Raw genomic sequence first — 27797 nt, 5'->3', positions numbered from 1 at the left:
GAATGCAAAAAACAGTCCACTCTCAGAACAGGCCGCTTGGACACTTTCAGAACAGCTCTGTTAATGACTGAAAACAGCTCTCGAAGAGATTGTCAAAAGAGACTCCGAAAACGAAACGTTGATCACTTTTGAGCAAAAGGCTGCACACACGCAATTCAAGTTGCTCTGATTGTCATTTAGAGTTACATTATAGGATTATTCAACAACAAGTCAAAATGTGCTCGTGAAAGGCAGAAAACAACACTTTGATAGTTTGATATAACTTGAGAACGAATGCAAAAAACAGTCCACTCTCAGAACAGGCCGCTTGGACACTTTCAGAACAGCTCTGTTAATGACTGAAAACAGCTCTCGAAGAGATTGTCAAAAGAGACTCCGAAAACGAAACGTTGATCACTTTTGAGCAAAAGGCTGCACACACGCAATTCAAGTTGCTCTGATTGTCATTTAGAGTTACATTATAGGATTATTCAACAACAAGTCAAAATGTGCTCGTGAAAGGCAGAAAACAACACTTTGATAGTTTGATATAACTTGAGAACGAATGCAAAAAACAGTCCACTCTCAGAACAGGCCGCTTGGACACTTTCAGAACAGCTCTGTTAATGACTGAAAACAGCTCTCGAAGAGATTGTCAAAAGAGACTCCGAAAACGAAACGTTGATCACTTTTGAGCAAAAGGCGGCACACACGCAATTCAAGTTGCTCTGATTGTCATTTAGAGTAACATTATAGGATTATTCAACAACAAGTCAAAATGTGCTCGTGAAAGGCAGGAAACAACACTTTGATAGTTTGATATAACTTGAGAACGAATGCAAAAAACAGTCCACTCTCAGAACAGGCCGCTTGGACACTTTCAGAACAGCTCTGTTAATGACTGAAAACAGCTCTCGAAGAGATTGTCAAAAGAGACTCCGAAAACGAAACGTTGATCACTTTTGAGCAAAAGGCCGCACACACGCAATTCAAGTTGCTCTGATTGTCATTTAGAGTTACATTATAGGATTATTCAACAACAAGTCAAAATGTGCTCGTGAAAGGCAGAAAACAACACTTTGATAGTTTGATATAACTTGAGAACGAATGCAAAAAACAGTCCACTCTCAGAACAGGCCGCTTGGACACTTTCAGAACAGCTCTGTTAATGACTGAAAACAGCTCTCGAAGAGATTGTCAAAAGAGACTCCGAAAACGAAACGTTGATCACTTTTGAGCAAAAGGCTGCACACACGCAATTCAAGTTGCTCTGATTGTCATTTAGAGTTACATTATAGGATTATTCAACAACAAGTCAAAATGTGCTCGTGAAAGGCAGAAAACAACACTTTGATAGTTTGATATAACTTGAGAACGAATGCAAAAAACAGTCCACTCTAAGAACAGGCCGCTTGGACACTTTCAGAACAGCTCTGTTAATGACTGAAAACAGCTCTCGAAGAGATTGTCAAAAGAGACTCCGAAAACGAAACGTTGATCACTTTTGAGCAAAAGGCTGCACACACGCAATTCAAGTTGCTCTGATTGTCATTTAGAGTTACATTATAGGATTATTCAACAACAAGTCAAAATGTGCTCGTGAAAGGCAGAAAACAACACTTTGATAGTTTGATATAACTTGAGAACGAATGCAAAAAACAGTCCACTCTCAGAACAGGCCGCTTGGACACTTTCAGAACAGCTCTGTTAATGACTGAAAACAGCTCTCGAAGAGATTGTCAAAAGAGACTCCGAAAACGAAACGTTGATCACTTTTGAGCAAAAGGCGGCACACACGCAATTCAAGTTGCTCTGATTGTCATTTAGAGTAACATTATAGGATTATTCAACAACAAGTCAAAATGTGCTCGTGAAAGGCAGGAAACAACACTTTGATAGTTTGATATAACTTGAGAACGAATGCAAAAAACAGTCCACTCTCAGAACAGGCCGCTTGGACACTTTCAGAACAGCTCTGTTAATGACTGAAAACAGCTCTCGAAGAGATTGTCAAAAGAGACTCCGAAAACGAAACGTTGATCACTTTTGAGCAAAAGGCCGCACACACGCAATTCAAGTTGCTCTGATTGTCATTTAGAGTTACATTATAGGATTATTCAACAACAAGTCAAAATGTGCTCGTGAAAGGCAGAAAACAACACTTTGATAGTTTGATATAACTTGAGAACGAATGCAAAAAACAGTCCACTCTCAGAACAGGCCGCTTGGACACTTTCAGAACAGCTCTGTTAATGACTGAAAACAGCTCTCGAAGAGATTGTCAAAAGAGACTCCGAAAACGAAACGTTGATCACTTTTGAGCAAAAGGCTGCACACACGCAATTCAAGTTGCTCTGATTGTCATTTAGAGTTACATTATAGGATTATTCAACAACAAGTCAAAATGTGCTCGTGAAAGGCAGAAAACAACACTTTGATAGTTTGATATAACTTGAGAACGAATGCAAAAAACAGTCCACTCTAAGAACAGGCCGCTTGGACACTTTCAGAACAGCTCTGTTAATGACTGAAAACAGCTCTCGAAGAGATTGTCAAAAGAGACTCTGAAAACGAAACGTTGATCACTTTTGAGCAAAAGGCTGCACACACGCAATTCAAGTTGCTCTGATTGTCATTTAGAGTTACATTATAGGATTATTCAACAACAAGTCAAAATGTGCTCGTGAAAGGCAGAAAACAACACTTTGATAGTTTGATATAACTTGAGAACGAATGCAAAAAACAGTCCACTCTAAGAACAGGCCGCTTGGACACTTTCAGAACAGCTCTGTTAATGACTGAAAACAGCTCTCGAAGAGATTGTCAAAAGAGACTCCGAAAACGAAACGTTGATCACTTTTGAGCAAAAGGCTGCACACACGCAATTCAAGTTGCTCTGATTGTCATTTAGAGTTACATTATAGGATTATTCAACAACAAGTCAAAATGTGCTCGTGAAAGGCAGAAAACAACACTTTGATAGTTTGATATAACTTGAGAACGAATGCAAAAAACAGTCCACTCTCAGAACAGGCCGCTTGGACACTTTCAGAACAGCTCTGTTAATGACTGAAAACAGCTCTCGAAGAGATTGTCAAAAGAGACTCCGAAAACGAAACGTTGATCACTTTTGAGCAAAAGGCTGCACACACGCAATTCAAGTTGCTCTGATTGTCATTTAGAGTTACATTATAGGATTATTCAACAACAAGTCAAAATGTGCTCGTGAAAGGCAGAAAACAACACTTTGATAGTTTGATATAACTTGAGAACGAATGCAAAAAACAGTCCACTCTCAGAACAGGCCGCTTGGACACTTTCAGAACAGCTCTGTTAATGACTGAAAACAGCTCTCGAAGAGATTGTCAAAAGAGACTCCGAAAACGAAACGTTGATCACTTTTGAGCAAAAGGCTGCACACACGCAATTCAAGTTGCTCTGATTGTCATTTAGAGTTACATTATAGGATTATTCAACAACAAGTCAAAATGTGCTCGTGAAAGGCAGAAAACAACACTTTGATAGTTTGATATAACTTGAGAACGAATGCAAAAAACAGTCCACTCTAAGAACAGGCCGCTTGGACACTTTCAGAACAGCTCTGTTAATGACTGAAAACAGCTCTCGAAGAGATTGTCAAAAGAGACTCTGAAAACGAAACGTTGATCACTTTTGAGCAAAAGGCTGCACACACGCAATTCAAGTTGCTCTGATTGTCATTTAGAGTTACATTATAGGATTATTCAACAACAAGTCAAAATGTGCTCATGAAAGGCAGAAAACAACACTTTGATAGTTTGATATAACTTGAGAACGAATGCAAAAAACAGTCCACTCTCAGAACAGGCCGCTTGGACACTTTCAGAACAGCTCTGTTAATGACTGAAAACAGCTCTCGAAGAGATTGTCAAAAGAGACTCCGAAAACGAAACGTTGATCACTTTTGAGCAAAAGGCTGCACACACGCAATTCAAGTTGCTCTGATTGTCATTTAGAGTTACATTATAGGATTATTCAACAACAAGTCAAAATGTGCTCGTGAAAGGCAGAAAACAACACTTTGATAGTTTGATATAACTTGAGAACGAATGCAAAAAACAGTCCACTCTAAGAACAGGCCGCTTGGACACTTTCAGAACAGCTCTGTTAATGACTGAAAACAGCTCTCGAAGAGATTGTCAAAAGAGACTCCGAAAACGAAACGTTGATCACTTTTGAGCAAAAGGCTGCACACACGCAATTCAAGTTGCTCTGATTGTCATTTAGAGTTACATTATAGGATTATTCAACAACAAGTCAAAATGTGCTCGTGAAAGGCAGAAAACAACACTTTGATAGTTTGATATAACTTGAGAACGAATGCAAAAAACAGTCCACTCTAAGAACAGGCCGCTTGGACACTTTCAGAACAGCTCTGTTAATGACTGAAAACAGCTCTCGAAGAGATTGTCAAAAGAGACTCCGAAAACGAAACGTTGATCACTTTTGAGCAAAAGGCTGCACACACGCAATTCAAGTTGCTCTGATTGTCATTTAGAGTTACATTATAGGAGCATTCAGCAACAAGTCAAAATGTGCTCCAGAAAAGCAGAAAACAACACTGATAGAACTTGAGAACGAATGCAAAAACAGTCCACTCTCAGAACAGGCCGCTTGGACACTTTCAGAACAGCTCTGTTAATGACTGAAAACAGCTCTCGAAGAGATTGTCAAAAGAGACTCTGAAAACGAAACGTTGATTACTTTTGAGCAAAAGGCTGCACACACGCAATTCAAGTTGCTCTGATTGTCATTTAGAGTAACATTATAGGATTATTCAACAACAAGTCAAAATGTGCTCGTGAAAGGCAGAAAACAACACTTTGATAGTTTGATTTAACTTGAGAACGAATGCAAAAAACAGTCCACTCTAAGAACAGGCCGCTTGGACACTTTCAGAACAGCTCCATTAATGACTGAAAACAGCTCTCGAAGTGATTGTCAAAAGAGACTCTGAAAACGAAACGTTGATTACTTTTGAGCAAAAGGCTGCACACACGCAATTCAAGTTGCTCTGATTGTCATTTAGAGTAACATTATAGGATTATTCAACAACAAGTCAAAATGTGCTCGTGAAAGGCAGAAAACAACACTTTGATAGTTTGATATAACTTGAGAACGAATGCAAAAAACAGTCCACTCTAAGAACAGGCCGCTTGGACACTTTCAGAACAGCTCTGTTAATGACTGAAAACAGCTCTCGAAGAGATTGTCAAAAGAGACTCTGAAAACGAAACGTTGATCACTTTTGAGCAAAAAGCTGCACACACGCAATTCAAGTTGCTCTGGTTGTCATTTAGAGTTACATTATAGGATTATTCAACAACAAGTCAAAATGTGCTCGTGAAAGGCAGAAAACAACACTTTGATAGTTTGATATAACTTGAGAACGAATGCAAAAAACAGTCCACTCTCAGAACAGGCCGCTTGGACACTTTCAGAACAGCTCTGTTAATGACTGAAAACAGCTCTCGAAGAGATTGTCAAAAGAGACTCCGAAAACGAAACGTTGATCACTTTTGAGCAAAAGGCTGCACACACGCAATTCAAGTTGCTCTGATTGTCATTTAGAGTTACATTATAGGATTATTCAACAACAAGTCAAAATGTGCTCGTGAAAGGCAGAAAACAACACTTTGATAGTTTGATATAACTTGAGAACGAATGCAAAAAACAGTCCACTCTAAGAACAGGCCGCTTGGACACTTTCAGAACAGCTCTGTTAATGACTGAAAACAGCTCTCGAAGAGATTGTCAAAAGAGACTCCGAAAACGAAACGTTGATCACTTTTGAGCAAAAGGCTGCACACACGCAATTCAAGTTGCTCTGATTGTCATTTAGAGTTACATTATAGGAGCATTCAGCAACAAGTCAAAATGTGCTCCAGAAAAGCAGAAAACAACACTGATAGAACTTGAGAACGAATGCAAAAACAGTCCACTCTCAGAACAGGCCGCTTGGACACTTTCAGAACAGCTCTGTTAATGACTGAAAACAGCTCTCGAAGAGATTGTCAAAAGAGACTCTGAAAACGAAACGTTGATTACTTTTGAGCAAAAGGCTGCACACACGCAATTCAAGTTGCTCTGATTGTCATTTAGAGTAACATTATAGGATTATTCAACAACAAGTCAAAATGTGCTCGTGAAAGGCAGAAAACAACACTTTGATAGTTTGATATAACTTGAGAACGAATGCAAAAAACAGTCCACTCTAAGAACAGGCCGCTTTGGACACTTTCAGAACAGCTCTGTTAATGACTGAAAACAGCTCTCGAAGAGATTGTCAAAAGAGACTCCGAAAACGAAACGTTGATCACTTTTGAGCAAAAGGCTGCACACACGCAATTCAAGTTGCTCTGATTGTCATTTAGAGTTACATTATAGGATTATTCAACAACAAGTCAAAATGTGCTCGTGAAAGGCAGAAAACAACACTTTGATAGTTTGATATAACTTGAGAACGAATGCAAAAAACAGTCCACTCTCAGAACAGGCCGCTTGGACACTTTCAGAACAGCTCTGTTAATGACTGAAAACAGCTCTCGAAGAGATTGTCAAAAGAGACTCCGAAAACGAAACGTTGATCACTTTTGAGCAAAAGGCTGCACACACGCAATTCAAGTTGCTCTGATTGTCATTTAGAGTTACATTATAGGATTATTCAACAACAAGTCAAAATGTGCTCGTGAAAGGCAGAAAACAACACTTTGATAGTTTGATATAACTTGAGAACGAATGCAAAAAACAGTCCACTCTAAGAACAGGCCGCTTGGACACTTTCAGAACAGCTCTGTTAATGACTGAAAACAGCTCTCGAAGAGATTGTCAAAAGAGACTCTGAAAACGAAACGTTGATCACTTTTGAGCAAAAGGCTGCACACACGCAATTCAAGTTGCTCTGATTGTCATTTAGAGTTACATTATAGGATTATTCAACAACAAGTCAAAATGTGCTCGTGAAAGGCAGAAAACAACACTTTGATAGTTTGATATAACTTGAGAACGAATGCAAAAAACAGTCCACTCTAAGAACAGGCCGCTTGGACACTTTCAGAACAGCTCTGTTAATGACTGAAAACAGCTCTCGAAGAGATTGTCAAAAGAGACTCTGAAAACGAAACGTTGATCACTTTTGAGCAAAAGGCTGCACACACGCAATTCAAGTTGCTCTGATTGTCATTTAGAGTTACATTATAGGATTATTCAACAACAAGTCAAAATGTGCTCGTGAAAGGCAGAAAACAACACTTTGATAGTTTGATATAACTTGAGAACGAATGCAAAAAACAGTCCACTCTCAGAACAGGCCGCTTGGACACTTTCAGAACAGCTCTGTTAATGACTGAAAACAGCTCTCGAAGAGATTGTCAAAAGAGACTCCGAAAACGAAACGTTGATCACTTTTGAGCAAAAGGCTGCACACACGCAATTCAAGTTGCTCTGATTGTCATTTAGAGTTACATTATAGGATTATTCAACAACAAGTCAAAATGTGCTCGTGAAAGGCAGAAAACAACACTTTGATAGTTTGATATAACTTGAGAACGAATGCAAAAAACAGTCCACTCTAAGAACAGGCCGCTTGGACACTTTCAGAACAGCTCTGTTAATGACTGAAAACAGCTCTCGAAGAGATTGTCAAAAGAGACTCCGAAAACGAAACGTTGATCACTTTTGAGCAAAAGGCTGCACACACGCAATTCAAGTTGCTCTGATTGTCATTTAGAGTTACATTATAGGATTATTCAACAACAAGTCAAAATGTGCTCGTGAAAGGCAGAAAATAACACTTTGATAGTTTGATATAACTTGAGAACGAATGCAAAAAACAGTCCACTCTAAGAACAGGCCGCTTGGACACTTTCAGAACAGCTCTGTTAATGACTGAAAACAGCTCTCGAAGAGATTGTCAAAAGAGACTCCGAAAACGAAACGTTGATCACTTTTGAGCAAAAGGCTGCACACACGCAATTCAAGTTGCTCTGATTGTCATTTAGAGTTACATTATAGGAGCATTCAGCAACAAGTCAAAATGTGCTCCAGAAAAGCAGAAAACAACACTGATAGAACTTGAGAACGAATGCAAAAACAGTCCACTCTCAGAACAGGCCGCTTGGACACTTTCAGAACAGCTCTGTTAATGACTGAAAACAGCTCTCGAAGAGATTGTCAAAAGAGACTCCGAAAACGAAACGTTGATCACTTTTGAGCAAAAGGCTGCACACACGCAATTCAAGTTGCTCTGATTGTCATTTAGAGTTACGTTATAGGATTATTCAACAACAAGTCAAAATGTGCTCGTGAAAGGCAGAAAACAACACTTTGATAGTTTGATATAACTTGAGAACGAATGCAAAAAACAGTCCACTCTAAGAACAGGCCGCTTGGACACTTTCAGAACAGCTCTGTTAATGACTGAAAACAGCTCTCGAAGAGATTGTCAAAAGAGACTCTGAAAACGAAACGTTGATCACTTTTGAGCAAAAGGCTGCACACACGCAATTCAAGTTGCTCTGATTGTCATTTAGAGTTACATTATAGGATTATTCAACAACAAGTCAAAATGTGCTCGTGAAAGGCAGAAAACAACACTTTGATAGTTTGATATAACTTGAGAACGAATGCAAAAAACAGTCCACTCTCAGAACAGGCCGCTTGGACACTTTCAGAACAGCTCTGTTAATGACTGAAAACAGCTCTCGAAGAGATTGTCAAAAGACACTCCGAAAACGAAACGTTGATCACTTTTGAGCAAAAGGCTGCACACACGCAATTCAAGTTGCTCTGATTGTCATTTAGAGTTACGTTATAGGATTATTCAACAACAAGTCAAAATGTGCTCGTGAAAGGCAGAAAACAACACTTTGATAGTTTGATATAACTTGAGAACGAATGCAAAAAACAGTCCACTCTAAGAACAGGCCGCTTGGACACTTTCAGAACAGCTCTGTTAATGACTGAAAACAGCTCTCGAAGAGATTGTCAAAAGAGACTCTGAAAACGAAACGTTGATCACTTTTGAGCAAAAGGCTGCACACACGCAATTCAAGTTGCTCTGATTGTCATTTAGATTTACATTATAGGATTATTCAACAACAAGTCAAAATGTGCTCGTGAAAGGCAGAAAACAACACTTTGATAGTTTGATATAACTTGAGAACGAATGCAAAAAACAGTCCACTCTCAGAACAGGCCGCTTGGACACTTTCAGAACAGCTCTGTTAATGACTGAAAACAGCTCTCGAAGAGATTGTCAAAAGAGACTCCGAAAACGAAACGTTGATCACTTTTGAGCAAAAGGCTTGCACACACGCAATTCAAGTTGCTCTGATTGTCATTTAGAGTTACATTATAGGATTATTCAACAACAAGTCAAAATGTGCTCGTGAAAGGCAGAAAACAACACTTTGATAGTTTGATATAACTTGAGAACGAATGCAAAAAACAGTCCACTCTCAGAACAGGCCGCTTGGACACTTTCAGAACAGCTCTGTTAATGACTGAAAACAGCTCTCGAAGAGATTGTCAAAAGAGACTCCGAAAACGAAACGTTGATCACTTTTGAGCAAAAGGCTGCACACACGCAATTCAAGTTGCTCTGATTGTCATTTAGAGTTACATTATAGGATTATTCAACAACAAGTCAAAATGTGCTCGTGAAAGGCAGAAAACAACACTTTGATAGTTTGATATAACTTGAGAACGAATGCAAAAAACAGTCCACTCTCAGAACAGGCCGCTTGGACACTTTCAGAACAGCTCTGTTAATGACTGAAAACAGCTCTCGAAGAGATTGTCAAAAGAGACTCCGAAAACGAAACGTTGATCACTTTTGAGCAAAAGGCTGCACACACGCAATTCAAGTTGCTCTGATTGTCATTTAGAGTTACATTATAGGATTATTCAACAACAAGTCAAAATGTGCTCGTGAAAGGCAGAAAACAACACTTTGATAGTTTGATATAACTTGAGAACGAATGCAAAAAACAGTCCACTCTAAGAACAGGCCGCTTGGACACTTTCAGAACAGCTCTGTTAATGACTGAAAACAGCTCTCGAAGAGATTGTCAAAAGAGACTCCGAAAACGAAACGTTGATCACTTTTGAGCAAAAGGCTGCACACACGCAATTCAAGTTGCTCTGATTGTCATTTAGAGTTACATTATAGGATTATTCAACAACAAGTCAAAATGTGCTCGTGAAAGGCAGAAAATAACACTTTGATAGTTTGATATAACTTGAGAACGAATGCAAAAAACAGTCCACTCTAAGAACAGGCCGCTTGGACACTTTCAGAACAGCTCTGTTAATGACTGAAAACAGCTCTCGAAGAGATTGTCAAAAGAGACTCCGAAAACGAAACGTTGATCACTTTTGAGCAAAAGGCTGCACACACGCAATTCAAGTTGTTCTGATTGTCATTTAGAGTTACATTATAGGAGCATTCAGCAACAAGTCAAAATGTGCTCCAGAAAAGCAGAAAACAACACTGATAGAACTTGAGAACGAATGCAAAAACAGTCCACTCTCAGAACAGGCCGCTTGGACACTTTCAGAACAGCTCTGTTAATGACTGAAAACAGCTCTCGAAGAGATTGTCAAAAGAGACTCTGAAAACGAAACGTTGATTACTTTTGAGCAAAAGGCTGCACACACGCAATTCAAGTTGCTCTGATTGTCATTTAGAGTAACATTATAGGATTATTCAACAACAAGTCAAAATGTGCTCGTGAAAGGCAGAAAACAACACTTTGATAGTTTGATATAACTTGAGAACGAATGCAAAAAACAGTCCACTCTAAGAACAGGCCGCTTGGACACTTTCAGAACAGCTCTGTTAATGACTGAAAACAGCTCTCGAAGAGATTGTCAAAAGAGACTCTGAAAACGAAACGTTGATCACTTTTGAGCAAAAAGCTGCACACACGCAATTCAAGTTGCTCTGGTTGTCATTTAGAGTTACATTATAGGATTATTCAACAACAAGTCAAAATGTGCTCGTGAAAGGCAGAAAACAACACTTTGATAGTTTGATATAACTTGAGAACGAATGCAAAAAACAGTCCACTCTAAGAACAGGCCGCTTGGACACTTTCAGAACAGCTCTGTTAATGACTGAAAACAGCTCTCGAAGAGATTGTCAAAAGACACTCCGAAAACGAAACGTTGATCACTTTTGAGCAAAAGGCTGCACACACGCAATTCAAGTTGCTCTGATTGTCATTTAGAGTTACATTATAGGATTATTCAACAACAAGTCAAAATGTGCGCGTGAAAGGCAGAAAACAACACTTTGATAGTTTGATATAACTTGAGAACGAATGCAAAAAACAGTCCACTCTCAGAACAGGCCGCTTGGACACTTTCAGAACAGCTCTGTTAATGACTGAAAACAGCTCTCGAAGAGATTGTCAAAAGAGACTCCGAAAACGAAACGTTGATCACTTTTGAGCAAAAGGCTGCACACACGCAATTCAAGTTGCTCTGATTGTCATTTAGAGTTACGTTATAGGATTATTCAACAACAAGTCAAAATGTGCTCGTGAAAGGCAGAAAACAACACTTTGATAGTTTGATATAACTTGAGAACGAATGCAAAAAACAGTCCACTCTAAGAACAGGCCGCTTGGACACTTTCAGAACAGCTCTGTTAATGACTGAAAACAGCTCTCGAAGAGATTGTCAAAAGAGACTCTGAAAACGAAACGTTGATCACTTTTGAGCAAAAGGCTGCACACACGCAATTCAAGTTGCTCTGATTGTCATTTAGAGTTACATTATAGGATTATTCAACAACAAGTCAAAATGTGCTCGTGAAAGGCAGAAAACAACACTTTGATAGTTTGATATAACTTGAGAACGAATGCAAAAAACAGTCCACTCTCAGAACAGGCCGCTTGGACACTTTCAGAACAGCTCTGTTAATGACTGAAAACAGCTCTCGAAGAGATTGTCAAAAGACACTCCGAAAACGAAACGTTGATCACTTTTGAGCAAAAGGCTGCACACACGCAATTCAAGTTGCTCTGATTGTCATTTAGAGTTACGTTATAGGATTATTCAACAACAAGTCAAAATGTGCTCGTGAAAGGCAGAAAACAACACTTTGATAGTTTGATATAACTTGAGAACGAATGCAAAAAACAGTCCACTCTAAGAACAGGCCGCTTGGACACTTTCAGAACAGCTCTGTTAATGACTGAAAACAGCTCTCGAAGAGATTGTCAAAAGAGACTCCGAAAACGAAACGTTGATCACTTTTGAGCAAAAGGCTGCACACACGCAATTCAAGTTGCTCTGATTGTCATTTAGAGTTACATTATAGGATTATTCAACAACAAGTCAAAATGTGCTCTTGAAAGGCAGAAAACAACACTTTGATAGTTTGATATAACTTGAGAACGAATGCAAAAAACAGTCCACTCTAAGAACAGGCCGCTTGGACACTTTCAGAACAGCTCTATTATAGACTGAAAACAGCTCTCGAAGAGATTGTCAAAAGAGACTCCGAAAACGAAACGTTGATCACTTTTGAGCAAAAGGCTGCACACACGCAATTCAAGTTGCTCTGATTGTCATTTAGAGTTACATTATAGGATTATTCAACAACAAGTCAAAATGTGCTGGTGAAAGGCAGAAAATAACACTTTGATAGTTTGATATAACTTGAGAACGAATGCAAAAAACAGTCCACTCTAAGAACAGGCCGCTTGGACACTTTCAGAACAGCTCTGTTAATGACTGAAAACAGCTCTCGAAGAGATTGTCAAAAGAGACTCCGAAAACGAAACGTTGATCACTTTTGAGCAAAAGGCTGCACACACGCAATTCAAGTTGCTCTGATTGTCATTTAGAGTTACATTATAGGAGCATTCAGCAACAAGTCAAAATGTGCTCCAGAAAAGCAGAAAACAACACTGATAGAACTTGAGAACGAATGCAAAAACAGTCCACTCTCAGAACAGGCCGCTTGGACACTTTCAGAACAGCTCTGTTAATGACTGAAAACAGCTCTCGAAGAGATTGTCAAAAGAGACTCTGAAAACGAAACGTTGATTACTTTTGAGCAAAAGGCTGCACACACGCAATTCAAGTTGCTCTGATTGTCATTTAGAGTAACATTATAGGATTATTCAACAACAAGTCAAAATGTGCTCGTGAAAGGCAGAAAACAACACTTTGATAGTTTGATTTAACTTGAGAACGAATGCAAAAAACAGTCCACTCTAAGAACAGGCCGCTTGGACACTTTCAGAACAGCTCTGTTAATGACTGAAAACAGCTCTCGAAGAGATTGTCAAAAGAGACTCTGAAAACGAAACGTTGATTACTTTTGAGCAAAAGGCTGCACACACGCAATTCAAGTTGCTCTGATTGTCATTTAGAGTAACATTATAGGATTATTCAACAACAAGTCAAAATGTGCTCGTGAAAGGCAGAAAACAACACTTTGATAGTTTGATATAACTTGAGAACGAATGCAAAAAACAGTCCACTCTAAGAACAGGCCGCTTGGACACTTTCAGAACAGCTCTGTTAATGACTGAAAACAGCTCTCGAAGAGATTGTCAAAAGACACTCCGAAAACGAAACGTTGATCACTTTTGAGCAAAAGGCTGCACACACGCAATTCAAGTTGCTCTGATTGTCATTTAGAGTTACATTATAGGATTATTCAACAACAAGTCAAAATGTGCGCGTGAAAGGCAGAAAACAACACTTTGATAGTTTGATATAACTTGAGAACGAATGCAAAAAACAGTCCACTCTCAGAACAGGCCGCTTGGACACTTTCAGAACAGCTCTGTTAATGACTGAAAACAGCTCTCGAAGAGATTGTCAAAAGAGACTCCGAAAACGAAACGTTGATCACTTTTGAGCAAAAGGCTGCACACACGCAATTCAAGTTGCTCTGATTGTCATTTAGAGTTACATTATAGGATTATTCAACAACAAGTCAAAATGTGCTCGTGAAAGGCAGAAAACAACACTTTGATAGTTTGATATAACTTGAGAACGAATGCAAAAAACAGTCCACTCTAAGAACAGGCCGCTTGGACACTTTCAGAACAGCTCTGTTAATGACTGAAAACAGCTCTCGAAGAGATTGTCAAAAGAGACTCCGAAAACGAAACGTTGATCACTTTTGAGCAAAAGGCTGCACACACGCAATTCAAGTTGCTCTGATTGTCATTTAGAGTTACATTATAGGATTATTCAACAACAAGTCAAAATGTGCTGGTGAAAGGCAGAAAATAACACTTTGATAGTTTGATATAACTTGAGAACGAATGCAAAAAACAGTCCACTCTAAGAACAGGCCGCTTGGACACTTTCAGAACAGCTCTGTTAATGACTGAAAACAGCTCTCGAAGAGATTGTCAAAAGAGACTCCGAAAACGAAACGTTGATCACTTTTGAGCAAAAGGCTGCACACACGCAATTCAAGTTGCTCTGATTGTCATTTAGAGTTACATTATAGGAGCATTCAGCAACAAGTCAAAATGTGCTCCAGAAAAGCAGAAAACAACACTGATAGAACTTGAGAACGAATGCAAAAACAGTCCACTCTCAGAACAGGCCGCTTGGACACTTTCAGAACAGCTCTGTTAATGACTGAAAACAGCTCTCGAAGAGATTGTCAAAAGAGACTCTGAAAACGAAACGTTGATTACTTTTGAGCAAAAGGCTGCACACACGCAATTCAAGTTGCTCTGATTGTCATTTAGAGTAACATTATAGGATTATTCAACAACAAGTCAAAATGTGCTCGTGAAAGGCAGAAAACAACACTTTGATAGTTTGATTTAACTTGAGAACGAATGCAAAAAACAGTCCACTCTAAGAACAGGCCGCTTGGACACTTTCAGAACAGCTCTGTTAATGACTGAAAACAGCTCTCGAAGAGATTGTCAAAAGAGACTCTGAAAACGAAACGTTGATTACTTTTGAGCAAAAGGCTGCACACACGCAATTCAAGTTGCTCTGATTGTCATTTAGAGTAACATTATAGGATTATTCAACAACAAGTCAAAATGTGCTCGTGAAAGGCAGAAAACAACACTTTGATAGTTTGATATAACTTGAGAACGAATGCAAAAAACAGTCCACTCTAAGAACAGGCCGCTTGGACACTTTCAGAACAGCTCTGTTAATGACTGAAAACAGCTCTCGAAGAGATTGTCAAAAGACACTCCGAAAACGAAACGTTGATCACTTTTGAGCAAAAGGCTGCACACACGCAATTCAAGTTGCTCTGATTGTCATTTAGAGTTACATTATAGGATTATTCAACAACAAGTCAAAATGTGCGCGTGAAAGGCAGAAAACAACACTTTGATAGTTTGATATAACTTGAGAACGAATGCAAAAAACAGTCCACTCTCAGAACAGGCCGCTTGGACACTTTCAGAACAGCTCTGTTAATGACTGAAAACAGCTCTCGAAGAGATTGTCAAAAGAGACTCCGAAAACGAAACGTTGATCACTTTTGAGCAAAAGGCTGCACACACGCAATTCAAGTTGCTCTGATTGTCATTTAGAGTTACGTTATAGGATTATTCAACAACAAGTCAAAATGTGCTCGTGAAAGGCAGAAAACAACACTTTGATAGTTTGATATAACTTGAGAACGAATGCAAAAAACAGTCCACTCTAAGAACAGGCCGCTTGGACACTTTCAGAACAGCTCTGTTAATGACTGAAAACAGCTCTCGAAGAGATTGTCAAAAGAGACTCTGAAAACGAAACGTTGATCACTTTTGAGCAAAAGGCTGCACACACGCAATTCAAGTTGCTCTGATTGTCATTTAGAGTTACATTATAGGATTATTCAACAACAAGTCAAAATGTGCTCGTGAAAGGCAGAAAACAACACTTTGATAGTTTGATATAACTTGAGAACGAATGCAAAAAACAGTCCACTCTCAGAACAGGCCGCTTGGACACTTTCAGAACAGCTCTGTTAATGACTGAAAACAGCTCTCGAAGAGATTGTCAAAAGACACTCCGAAAACGAAACGTTGATCACTTTTGAGCAAAAGGCTGCACACACGCAATTCAAGTTGCTCTGATTGTCATTTAGAGTTACGTTATAGGATTATTCAACAACAAGTCAAAATGTGCTCGTGAAAGGCAGAAAACAACACTTTGATAGTTTGATATAACTTGAGAACGAATGCAAAAAACAGTCCACTCTAAGAACAGGCCGCTTGGACACTTTCAGAACAGCTCTGTTAATGACTGAAAACAGCTCTCGAAGAGATTGTCAAAAGAGACTCTGAAAACGAAACGTTGATCACTTTTGAGCAAAAGGCTGCACACACGCAATTCAAGTTGCTCTGATTGTCATTTAGAGTTACATTATAGGATTATTCAACAACAAGTCAAAATGTGCTCGTGAAAGGCAGAAAACAACACTTTGATAGTTTGATATAACTTGAGAACGAATGCAAAAAACTGTCCACTCTCAGAACAGGCCGCTTGGACACTTTCAGAACAGCTCTGTTAATGACTGAAAACAGCTCTCGAAGAGATTGTCAAAAGAGACTCCGAAAACGAAACGTTGATCACTTTTGAGCAAAAGGCTGCACACACGCAATTCAAGTTGCTCTGATTGTCATTTAGAGTTACATTATAGGATTATTCAACAACAAGTCAAAATGTGCTCGTGAAAGGCAGAAAACAACACTTTGATAGTTTGATATAACTTGAGAACGAATGCAAAAAACAGTCCACTCTCAGAACAGGCCGCTTGGACACTTTCAGAACAGCTCTGTTAATGACTGAAAACAGCTCTCGAAGAGATTGTCAAAAGAGACTCCGAAAACGAAACGTTGATCACTTTTGAGCAAAAGGCTGCACACACGCAATTCAAGTTGCTCTGATTGTCATTTAGAGTTACATTATAGGATTATTCAACAACAAGTCAAAATGTGCTCGTGAAAGGCAGAAAACAACACTTTGATAGTTTGATATAACTTGAGAACGAATGCAAAAAACAGTCCACTCTCAGAACAGGCCGCTTGGACACTTTCAGAACAGCTCTGTTAATGACTGAAAACAGCTCTCGAAGAGATTGTCAAAAGAGACTCCGAAAACGAAACGTTGATCACTTTTGAGCAAAAGGCTGCACACACGCAATTCAAGTTGCTCTGATTGTCATTTAGAGTTACATTATAGGATTATTCAACAACAAGTCAAAATGTGCTCGTGAAAGGCAGAAAACAACACTTTGATAGTTTGATTTAACTTGAGAACGAATGCAAAAAACAGTCCACTCTAAGAACAGGCCGCTTGGACACTTTCAGAACAGCTCTGTTAATGACTGAAAACAGCTCTCGAAGAGATTGTCAAAAGAGACTCTGAAAACGAAACGTTGATCACTTTTGAGCAAAAGGCTGCACACACGCAATTCAAGTTGCTCTGATTGTCATTTAGAGTTACATTATAGGATTATTCAACAACAAGTCAAAATGTGCTCGTGAAAGGCAGAAAACAACACTTTGATAGTTTGATATAACTTGAGAACGAATGCAAAAAACAGTCCACTCTCAGAACAGGCCGCTTGGACACTTTCAGAACAGCTCTGTTAATGACTGAAAACAGCTCTCGAAGAGATTGTCAAAAGAGACTCCGAAAACGAAACGTTGATCACTTTTGAGCAAAAGGCTGCACACACGCAATTCAAGTTGCTCTGATTGTCATTTAGAGTTACATTATAGGATTATTCAACAACAAGTCAAAATGTGCTCGTGAAAGGCAGAAAACAACACTTTGATAGTTTGATATAACTTGAGAACGAATGCAAAAAACAGTCCACTCTAAGAACAGGCCGCTTGGACACTTTCAGAACAGCTCTGTTAATGACTGAAAACAGCTCTCGAAGAGATTGTCAAAAGAGACTCTGAAAACGAAACGTTGATCACTTTTGAGCAAAAGGCTGCACACACGCAATTCAAGTTGCTCTGATTGTCATTTAGAGTTACATTATAGGATTATTCAACAACAAGTCAAAATGTGCTCGTGAAAGGCAGAAAACAACACTTTGATACTTTGATATAACTTGAGAACGAATGCAAAAAACAGTCCACTCTAAGAACAGGCCGCTTGGACACTTTCAGAACAGCTCTGTTAATGACTGAAAACAGCTCTCGAAGAGATTGTCAAAAGAGACTCCGAAAACGAAACGTTGATCACTTTTGAGCAAAAGGCTGCACACACGCAATTCAAGTTGCTCTGATTGTCATTTAGAGTTACATTATAGGATTATTCAACAACAAGTCAAAATGTGCTCGTAAAAGGCAGAAAACAACACTTTGATAGTTTGATATAACTTGAGAACGAATGCAAAAAACAGTCCACTCTAAGAACAGGCCGCTTGGACACTTTCAGAACAGCTCTGTTAATGACTGAAAACAGCTCTCGAAGAGATTGTCAAAAGAGACTCCGAAAACGAAACGTTGATCACTTTTGAGCAAAAGGCTGCACACACGCAATTCAAGTTGCTCTGATTGTCATTTAGAGTTACATTATAGGATTATTCAACAACAAGTCAAAATGTGCTCGTGAAAGGCAGAAAATAACACTTTGATAGTTTGATATAACTTGAGAACGAATGCAAAAAACAGTCCACTCTAAGAACAGGCCGCTTGGACACTTTCAGAACAGCTCTGTTAATGACTGAAAACAGCTCTCGAAGAGATTGTCAAAAGAGACTCTGAAAACGAAACGTTGATTACTTTTGAGCAAAAGGCTGCACACACGCAATTCAAGTTGCTCTGATTGTCATTTAGAGTAACATTATAGGATTATTCAACAACAAGTCAAAATGTGCTCGTGAAAGGCAGAAAACAACACTTTGATAGTTTGATTTAACTTGAGAACGAATGCAAAAAACAGTCCACTCTAAGAACAGGCCGCTTGGACACTTTCAGAACAGCTCTGTTAATGACTGAAAACAGCTCTCGAAGAGATTGTCAAAAGAGACTCTGAAAACGAAACGTTGATTACTTTTGAGCAAAAGGCTGCACACACGCAATTCAAGTTGCTCTGATTGTCATTTAGAGTAACATTATAGGATTATTCAACAACAAGTCAAAATGTGCTCGTGAAAGGCAGAAAACAACACTTTGATAGTTTGATATAACTTGAGAACGAATGCAAAAAACAGTCCACTCTAAGAACAGGCCGCTTGGACACTTTCAGAACAGCTCTGTTAATGACTGAAAACAGCTCTCGAAGAGATTGTCAAAAGAGACTCTGAAAACGAAACGTTGATCACTTTTGAGCAAAAAGCTGCACACACGCAATTCAAGTTGCTCTGGTTGTCATTTAGAGTTACATTATAGGATTATTCAACAACAAGTCAAAATGTGCTCGTGAAAGGCAGAAAACAACACTTTGATAGTTTGATATAACTTGAGAACGAATGCAAAAAACAGTCCACTCTCAGAACAGGCCGCTTGGACACTTTCAGAACAGCTCTGTTAATGACTGAAAACAGCTCTCGAAGAGATTGTCAAAAGAGACTCCGAAAACGAAACGTTGATCACTTTTGAGCAAAAGGCTGCACACACGCAATTCAAGTTGCTCTGATTGTCATTTAGAGTTACGTTATAGGATTATTCAACAACAAGTCAAAATGTGCTCGTGAAAGGCAGAAAACAACACTTTGATAGTTTGATATAACTTGAGAACGAATGCAAAAAACAGTCCACTCTAAGAACAGGCCGCTTGGACACTTTCAGAACAGCTCTGTTAATGACTGAAAACAGCTCTCGAAGAGATTGTCAAAAGAGACTCCGAAAACGAAACGTTGATCACTTTTGAGCAAAAGGCTGCACACACGCAATTCAAGTTGCTCTGATTGTCATTTAGAGTTACATTATAGGATTATTCAACAACAAGTCAAAATGTGCTCGTGAAAGGCAGAAAACAACACTTTGATAGTTTGATATAACTTGAGAACGAATGCAAAAAACAGTCCACTCTCAGAACAGGCCGCTTGGACACTTTCAGAACAGCTCTGTTAATGACTGAAAACAGCTCTCGAAGAGATTGTCAAAAGAGACTCCGAAAACGAAACGTTGATCACTTATGAGCAAAAGGCTGCACACACGCAATTCAAGTTGCTCTGATTGTCATTTAGAGTTACATTATAGGATTATTCAACAACAAGTCAAAATGTGCTCGTGAAAGGCAGAAAACAACACTTTGATAGTTTGATATAACTTGAGAACGAATGCAAAAAACAGTCCACTCTAAGAACAGGCCGCTTGGACACTTTCAGAACAGCTCTGTTAATGACTGAAAACAACTCTCGAAGAGATTGTCAAAAGAGACTCTGAAAACGAAACGTTGATCACTTTTGAGCAAAAGGCTGCACACACGCAATTCAAGTTGCTCTGATTGTCATTTAGAGTTACATTATAGGATTATTCAACAACAAGTCAAAATGTGCTCGTGAAAGGCAGAAAACAACACTTTGATAGTTTGATATAACTTGGGAACGAATGCAAAAAACAGTCCACTCTCAGAACAGGCCGCTTGGACACTTTCAGAACAGCTCTGTTAATGACTGAAAACAGCTCTCGAAGAGATTGTCAAAAGAGACTCCGAAAACGAAACGTTGATCACTTTTGAGCAAAAGGCTGCACACACGCAATTCAAGTTGCTCTGATTGTCATTTAGAGTAACATTATAGGATTATTCAACAACAAGTCAAAATGTGCTCGTGAAAGGCAGAAAACAACACTTTGATAGTTTGATTTAACTTGAGAACGAATGCAAAAAACAGTCCACTCTAAGAACAGGCCGCTTGGACACTTTCAGAACAGCTCTGTTAATGACTGAAAACAGCTCTCGAAGAGATTGTCAAAAGAGACTCTGAAAACGAAACGTTGATCACTTTTGAGCAAAAAGCTGCACACACGCAATTCAAGTTGCTCTGGTTGTCATTTAGAGTTACATTATAGGATTATTCAACAACAAGTCAAAATGTGCTCGTGAAAGGCAGAAAACAACACTTTGATAGTTTGATATAACTTGAGAACGAATGCAAAAAACAGTCCACTCTCAGAACAGGCCGCTTGGACACTTTCAGAACAGCTCTGTTAATGACTGAAAACAGCTCTCGAAGAGATTGTCAAAAGAGACTCCGAAAACGAAACGTTGATCACTTTTGAGCAAAAGGCTGCACACACGCAATTCAAGTTGCTCTGATTGTCATTTAGAGTTACGTTATAGGATTATTCAACAACAAGTCAAAATGTGCTCGTGAAAGGCAGAAAACAACACTTTGATAGTTTGATATAACTTGAGAACGAATGCAAAAAACAGTCCACTCTAAGAACAGGCCGCTTGGACACTTTCAGAACAGCTCTGTTAATGACTGAAAACAGCTCTCGAAGAGATTGTCAAAAGAGACTCCGAAAACGAAACGTTGATCACTTTTGAGCAAAAGGCTGCACACACGCAATTCAAGTTGCTCTGATTGTCATTTAGAGTTACATTATAGGATTATTCAACAACAAGTCAAAATGTGCTCGTGAAAGGCAGAAAACAACACTTTGATAGTTTGATATAACTTGAGAACGAATGCAAAAAACAGTCCACTCTCAGAACAGGCCGCTTGGACACTTTCAGAACAGCTCTGTTAATGACTGAAAACAGCTCTCGAAGAGATTGTCAAAAGAGACTCCGAAAACGAAACGTTGATCACTTATGAGCAAAAGGCTGCACACACGCAATTCAAGTTGCTCTGATTGTCATTTAGAGTTACATTATAGGATTATTCAACAACAAGTCAAAATGTGCTCGTGAAAGGCAGAAAACAACACTTTGATAGTTTGATATAACTTGAGAACGAATGCAAAAAACAGTCCACTCTAAGAACAGGCCGCTTGGACACTTTCAGAACAGCTCTGTTAATGACTGAAAACAACTCTCGAAGAGATTGTCAAAAGAGACTCTGAAAACGAAACGTTGATCACTTTTGAGCAAAAGGCTGCACACACGCAATTCAAGTTGCTCTGATTGTCATTTAGAGTTACATTATAGGATTATTCAACAACAAGTCAAAATGTGCTCGTGAAAGGCAGAAAACAACACTTTGATAGTTTGATATAACTTGGGAACGAATGCAAAAAACAGTCCACTCTCAGAACAGGCCGCTTGGACACTTTCAGAACAGCTCTGTTAATGACTGAAAACAGCTCTCGAAGAGATTGTCAAAAGAGACTCCGAAAACGAAACGTTGATCACTTTTGAGCAAAAGGCTGCACACACGCAATTCAAGTTGCTCTGATTGTCATTTAGAGTAACATTATAGGATTATTCAACAACAAGTCAAAATGTGCTCGTGAAAGGCAGAAAACAACACTTTGATAGTTTGATTTAACTTGAGAACGAATGCAAAAAACAGTCCACTCTAAGAACAGGCCGCTTGGACACTTTCAGAACAGCTCTGTTAATGACTGAAAACAGCTCTCGAAGAGATTGTCAAAAGAGACTCTGAAAACGAAACGTTGATCACTTTTGAGCAAAAAGCTGCACACACGCAATTCAAGTTGCTCTGGTTGTCATTTAGAGTTACATTATAGGATTATTCAACAACAAGTCAAAATGTGCTCGTGAAAGGCAGAAAACAACACTTTGATAGTTTGATATAACTTGAGAACGAATGCAAAAAACAGTCCACTCTCAGAACAGGCCGCTTGGACACTTTCAGAACAGCTCTGTTAATGACTGAAAACAGCTCTCGAAGAGATTGTCAAAAGAGACTCCGAAAACGAAACGTTGATCACTTTTGAGCAAAAGGCTGCACACACGCAATTCAAGTTGCTCTGATTGTCATTTAGAGTTACGTTATAGGATTATTCAACAACAAGTCAAAATGTGCTCGTGAAAGGCAGAAAACAACACTTTGATAGTTTGATATAACTTGAGAACGAATGCAAAAAACAGTCCACTCTAAGAACAGGCCGCTTGGACACTTTCAGAACAGCTCTGTTAATGACTGAAAACAGCTCTCGAAGAGATTGTCAAAAGAGACTCCGAAAACGAAACGTTGATCACTTTTGAGCAAAAGGCTGCACACACGCAATTCAAGTTGCTCTGATTGTCATTTAGAGTTACATTATAGGATTATTCAACAACAAGTCAAAATGTGCTCGTGAAAGGCAGAAAACAACACTTTGATAGTTTGATATAACTTGAGAACGAATGCAAAAAACAGTCCACTCTCAGAACAGGCCGCTTGGACACTTTCAGAACAGCTCTGTTAATGACTGAAAACAGCTCTCGAAGAGATTGTCAAAAGAGACTCCGAAAACGAAACGTTGATCACTTATGAGCAAAAGGCTGCACACACGCAATTCAAGTTGCTCTGATTGTCATTTAGAGTTACATTATAGGATTATTCAACAACAAGTCAAAATGTGCTCGTGAAAGGCAGAAAACAACACTTTGATAGTTTGATATAACTTGAGAACGAATGCAAAAAACAGTCCACTCTAAGAACAGGCCGCTTGGACACTTTCAGAACAGCTCTGTTAATGACTGAAAACAACTCTCGAAGAGATTGTCAAAAGAGACTCTGAAAACGAAACGTTGATCACTTTTGAGCAAAAGGCTGCACACACGCAATTCAAGTTGCTCTGATTGTCATTTAGAGTTACATTATAGGATTATTCAACAACAAGTCAAAATGTGCTCGTGAAAGGCAGAAAACAACACTTTGATAGTTTGATATAACTTGGGAACGAATGCAAAAAACAGTCCACTCTCAGAACAGGCCGCTTGGACACTTTCAGAACAGCTCTGTTAATGACTGAAAACAGCTCTCGAAGAGATTGTCAAAAGAGACTCCGAAAACGAAACGTTGATCACTTTTGAGCAAAAGGCTGCACACACGCAATTCAAGTTGCTCTGATTGTCATTTAGAGTTACATTATAGGATTATTCAACAACAAGTCAAAATGTGCTCGTGAAAGGCAGAAAACAACACTTTGATAGTTTGATATAACTTGAGAACGAATGCAAAAAACAGTCCACTCTCAGAACAGGCCGCTTGGACACTTTCAGAACAGCTCTGTTAATGACTGAAAACAGCTCTCGAAGAGATTGTCAAAAGAGACTCCGAAAACGAAACGTTGATCACTTTTGAGCAAAAGGCTGCACACACGCAATTCAAGTTGCTCTGATTGTCATTTAGAGTTACATTATAGGATTATTCAACAACAAGTCAAAATGTGCTCGTGAAAGGCAGAAAACAACACTTTGATAGTTTGATATAACTTGAGAACGAATGCAAAAAACAGTCCACTCTCAGAACAGGCCGCTTGGACACTTTCAGAACAGCTCTGTTAATGACTGAAAACAGCTCTCGAAGAGATTGTCAAAAGAGACTCCGAAAACGAAACGTTGATCACTTTTGAGCAAAAGGCTGCACACACGCAATTCAAGTTGCTCTGATTGTCATTTAGAGTTACATTATAGGAGCATTCAGCAACAAGTCAAAATGTGCTCCAGAAAAGCAGAAAACAACACTGATAGAACTTGAGAACGAATGCAAAAACAGTCCACTCTCAGAACAGGCCGCTTGGACACTTTCAGAACAGCTCTGTTAATGACTGAAAACAGCTCTCGAAGAGATTGTCAAAAGAGACTCTGAAAACGAAACGTTGATTACTTTTGAGCAAAAGGCTGCACACACGCAATTCAAGTTGCTCTGATTGTCATTTAGAGTAACATTATAGGATTATTCAACAACAAGTCAAAATGTGCTCGTGAAAGGCAGAAAACAACACTTTGATAGTTTGATTTAACTTTAGAACGAATGCAAAAAACAGTCCACTCTAAGAACAGGCCGCTTGGACACTTTCAGAACAGCTCTGTTAATGACTGAAAACAGCTCTCGAAGAGATTGTCAAAAGAGACTCTGAAAACGAAACGTTGATTACTTTTGAGCAAAAGGCTGCACACACGCAATTCAAGTTGCTCTGATTGTCATTTAGAGTTACGTTATAGGATTATTCAACAACAAGTCAAAATGTGCTCGTGAAAGGCAGAAAACAACACTTTGATAGTTTGATATAACTTGAGAACGAATGCAAAAAACAGTCCACTCTAAGAACAGGCCGCTTGGACACTTTCAGAACAGCTCTGTTAATGACTGAAAACAGCTCTCGAAGAGATTGTCAAAAGAGACTCCGAAAACGAAACGTTGATCACTTTTGAGCAAAAGGCTGCACACACGCAATTCAAGTTGCTCTGATTGTCATTTAGAGTTACATTATAGGATTATTCAACAACAAGTCAAAATGTGCTCGTGAAAGGCAGAAAACAACACTTTGATAGTTTGATATAACTTGAGAACGAATGCAAAAAACAGTCCACTCTCAGAACAGGCCGCTTGGACACTTTCAGAACAGCTCTGTTAATGACTGAAAACAGCTCTCGAAGAGATTGTCAAAAGAGACTCCGAAAACGAAACGTTGATCACTTATGAGCAAAAGGCTGCACACACGCAATTCAAGTTGCTCTGATTGTCATTTAGAGTTACATTATAGGATTATTCAACAACAAGTCAAAATGTGCTCGTGAAAGGCAGAAAACAACACTTTGATAGTTTGATATAACTTGAGAACGAATGCAAAAAACAGTCCACTCTAAGAACAGGCCGCTTGGACACTTTCAGAACAGCTCTGTTAATGACTGAAAACAACTCTCGAAGAGATTGTCAAAAGAGACTCTGAAAACGAAACGTTGATCACTTTTGAGCAAAAGGCTGCACACACGCAATTCAAGTTGCTCTGATTGTCATTTAGAGTTACATTATAGGATTATTCAACAACAAGTCAAAATGTGCTCGTGAAAGGCAGAAAACAACACTTTGATAGTTTGATATAACTTGGGAACGAATGCAAAAAACAGTCCACTCTCAGAACAGGCCGCTTGGACACTTTCAGAACAGCTCTGTTAATGACTGAAAACAGCTCTCGAAGAGATTGTCAAAAGAGACTCCGAAAACGAAACGTTGATCACTTTTGAGCAAAAGGCTGCACACACGCAATTCAAGTTGCTCTGATTGTCATTTAGAGTTACATTATAGGATTATTCAACAACAAGTCAAAATGTGCTCGTGAAAGGCAGAAAACAACACTTTGATAGTTTGATATAACTTGAGAACGAATGCAAAAAACAGTCCACTCTCAGAACAGGCCGCTTGGACACTTTCAGAACAGCTCTGTTAATGACTGAAAACAGCTCTCGAAGAGATTGTCAAAAGAGACTCCGAAAACGAAACGTTGATCACTTTTGAGCAAAAGGCTGCACACACGCAATTCAAGTTGCTCTGATTGTCATTTAGAGTTACATTATAGGATTATTCAACAACAAGTCAAAATGTGCTCGTGAAAGGCAGAAAACAACACTTTGATAGTTTGATATAACTTGAGAACGAATGCAAAAAACAGTCCACTCTCAGAACAGGCCGCTTGGACACTTTCAGAACAGCTCTGTTAATGACTGAAAACAGCTCTCGAAGAGATTGTCAAAAGAGACTCCGAAAACGAAACGTTGATCACTTTTGAGCAAAAGGCTGCACACACGCAATTCAAGTTGCTCTGATTGTCATTTAGAGTTACGTTATAGGATTATTCAACAACAAGTCAAAATGTGCTCGTGAAAGGCAGAAAACAACACTTTGATAGTTTGATATAACTTGAGAACGAATGCAAAAAACAGTCCACTCTAAGAACAGGCCGCTTGGACACTTTCAGAAAAGCTCTGTTAATGACTGAAAACAGCTCTCGAAGAGATTGTCAAAAGAGACTCTGAAAACGAAACGTTGATCACTTTTGAGCAAAAGGCTGCACACACGCAATTCAAGTTGCTCTGATTGTCATTTAGAGTTACATTATAGGATTATTCAACAACAAGTCAAAATGTGCTCGTGAAAGGCAGAAAACAACACTTTGATAGTTTGATATAACTTGAGAACGAATGCAAAAAACAGTCCACTCTCAGAACAGGCCGCTTGGACACTTTCAGAACAGCTCTGTTAATGACTGAAAACAGCTCTCGAAGAGATTGTCAAAAGAGACTCCGAAAACGAAACGTTGATCACTTTTGAGCAAAAGGCTGCACACACGCAATTCAAGTTGCTCTGATTGTCATTTAGAGTTACGTTATAGGATTATTCAACAACAAGTCAAAATGTGCTCGTGAAAGGCAGAAAACAACACTTTGATAGTTTGATATAACTTGAGAACGAATGCAAAAAACAGTCCACTCTAAGAACAGGCCGCTTGGACACTTTCAGAACAGCTCTGTTAATGACTGAAAACAGCTCTCGAAGAGATTGTCAAAAGAGACTCTGAAAACGAAACGTTGATCACTTTTGAGCAAAAGGCTGCACACACGCAATTCAAGTTGCTCTGATTGTCATTTAGAGTTACATTATAGGATTATTCAACAACAAGTCAAAATGTGCTCGTGAAAGGCAGAAAACAACACTTTGATAGTTTGATATAACTTGAGAACGAATGCAAAAAACAGTCCACTCTAAGAACAGGCCGCTTGGACACTTTCAGAACAGCTCTGTTAATGACTGAAAACAGCTCTCGAAGAGATTGTCAAAAGAGACTCCGAAAACGAAACGTTGATCACTTTTGAGCAAAAGGCTGCACACACGCAATTCAAGTTGCTCTGATTGTCATTTAGAGTTACATTATAGGATTATTCAACAACAAGTCAAAATGTGCTCGTGAAAG

The sequence above is a fragment of the Nansenia antarctica genome (genome assembly GCF_963989245.1).
Source record: "Nansenia antarctica genome assembly, chromosome: 15".
Taxonomy (NCBI): Eukaryota; Metazoa; Chordata; class Actinopteri; order Argentiniformes; family Microstomatidae; genus Nansenia; species Nansenia antarctica.
Note: the sequence above shows the minus strand (reverse complement) of the source record.